Raw genomic sequence first — 2,385 nt, 5'->3', positions numbered from 1 at the left:
TTTCTGTCTCTGTCTTTCTGGCAAGTGCACACACCCTATACCAAAAACCTCTCCAATAAATAAATAAAGTTAAATAAAATATTTTTTAAAAAGGCTCTTAAAAAAAGGAAGCTACATGTATTTAGCATAATAGGCCCCTAAAGATCAGAGAAACTACAGGGCACCAGTAGTCGTCACATCTTCAGTCAATTAACGTCGGAAAACAGCTGGCTTTACATTCTACTTCTCCTTCCCCTGTTGTTGGCCCTTTAAAAGAATAAATCTAGGACTCGTTCAGTGTCATGGCCATATCCTTCAGAGAATTTGGGCCCACCCAGTCCTCATTTTTTCATACTTGTGTGTGTCTCTGTGTTTATTTTGATGCTTCTTTTTTAAAAAAATTTACCTATTTTTTAATTTGACCAGAAAGGGACAAAAAGAGAAAGTGGCACCTGAATGTGTGGCCTGAGTATGGGGGAACTACAAAGAGTCAGGTGAATGGACACTCCTTGAGGCTGGCCTCGATTGGCTGCTCTCCACATCATTCAAATTTTATATATATATATATATAAGAGAGAGAGAGGGAGGGAGAGAGAATGTGTGTGCACGTGCACACAGGAGGAAGAGAGAGAGAAATGGGCCCTTTTTATTTTTGACAGATTCCCACAGTCCTCCTGTCCCAGCCTCTGGTCAGCCAGAACCAAAGGAATGTGGCCCCATACCTGACCCACTTAGGTTGGTCCCCTGTGTGGCCTCAGCCATCATGCAGTGGTGACCCTACTTGTGCCATTGCAGCTGGGCGAGTCCTTTCACATCTTGAGTTCCTTCCGTACCTCGAAATCTTCAAGACCTTGCCTTTTCTGTATTTTGACTATTTCCATATAGAATCCTTCAGTACCTTTCGGAGAAAAAAAAAAAAAAAGATTTCTTGTTTTCCAAAACAACTTTGAGTATGATAGTACAAAGAATAAAAATGTGAGTGTTTTGGTATGTAGAGGCAAAATACTGCAGCAGAGAACACATGGGAAAGAGACTTGATGGAAGCCCTTTGTGAAAATGGAATAACCAAAGGATCCCAATTTCATGCACTCTCTCTCATACTTGTGCTGTTCTGTATCCACATGGGTTATTTTGCAGAATGAGTTTGGTTAGTCTTTTACTCACTCTAAGGGAAGTTTACGTTTTCTCAGTCTTGCTTATACAACTAGAGGTTATATCTAAAATTGGAACTTCACATGTATTTTTCCCCCTGCCTCAGGAGGCATTCTGGGTACTATAGTTATCCCTCCTGAATGGTCTCTCTCTTTTTTTTTTTTGGAGAGGTTTTCGCTATAGGGTGCATGCGCTTACGCACGCACGCACACGCGCCCAGCATGAGTTTTAAGCCACCGGGTCCAGGACACGAACCGCAGTCGACTACGTGGGAGTCCAGTGACATAGCCATTACACTAACTGCTGGTTCCCCTGAACGAACGGTCTCTTACTCTTAATCTGTTTGTCTAATTTTACCAACTACATTTCTACTTTCTTTTCTTTTTAAGTCTTTGCTACAAGACACATTCCTCTATCTGGTGGGTAGGTATATAGAGAGAGACAGAGAGAGGGAAAGGGAGAAATCACCCTCTGGATGGCCACACTGCAGTCCTTCTCTGTTCTTCTCTTGGGATTTTGGCTATGAATGCATATGTACCTAGAATGTTTTTCAAGCCACTAGGACTCAAACCACATAGTCTGCCATGTGGGATCCAGCTGTCTTAACCACCACGCCATTGGGTGACCCTCTTTTCTTTTCTTTTTTCTTTAAATTGCAAGAGGGTACATGTGTTTACCACAGAAACAGACAGAGGAGAGGGAGAAGGCACCCTGCACAGTGGGGTCTGAACACATTGCCATTCCTTTTACTCCATTCCTTCACCCTGTTGGATTTTGGAGCACACATGAACATGCACCAGTGTGTTTTTTAAACTGCCAGGGCTGGGATTCAAACCTCCTGGTCAACTGAGTGGTATCTGGCTACCTTAATCACCAGACCACGGAGCCATCCCTGCATTTCCACTCTCTTTTATTTTTTTTTTAAGAATTATTTTATTTTCTTTATTATCATTATTATTTGTTTAATTTGACCAGAGAGAGACAGAGAAAGAGAAAAGGAAAGCAGGAAAGCAAGCCTCCAGGTCCAGGACTCAAACTGTGGTCAGCCGTGGGAGCCCGGTCCTTTACCCACCACTCTACCTGCCAGCCCCTACATTTCCACTTTCTAAGAACTTTGTTTTATTAGATATGTCCATTTCATTAATATCTTTGTATATTACATAAATACTTGCAACTTTAAGTATCAACTCTCGTTTACTACATTTGTAAGTTAACAACAACAAAAACTCATTACATTTAAAAACTTTACCTACC

The 2,385-nt window shown here is 41.6% G+C and overlaps 1 protein-coding gene across 3 annotated transcripts in view; it reads left to right on the top strand.

Annotated features, from left to right (window-relative positions):
• The window catches only part of HAUS4 (HAUS augmin like complex subunit 4), a 14,103-nt gene that overhangs the window by 4,980 nt on the left and 6,738 nt on the right, over positions 1-2,385 (top strand). The gene's annotated exons all lie outside the window — the stretch shown is intronic.

This window comes from Tupaia chinensis, unplaced genomic scaffold, assembly GCF_000334495.1.
Source record: "Tupaia chinensis unplaced genomic scaffold, TupChi_1.0 Scaffold000126_2, whole genome shotgun sequence".
NCBI lineage: Eukaryota > Metazoa > Chordata > Mammalia > Scandentia > Tupaiidae > Tupaia > Tupaia belangeri.
This window is presented reverse-complemented; position numbering and strand designations above follow the sequence as displayed.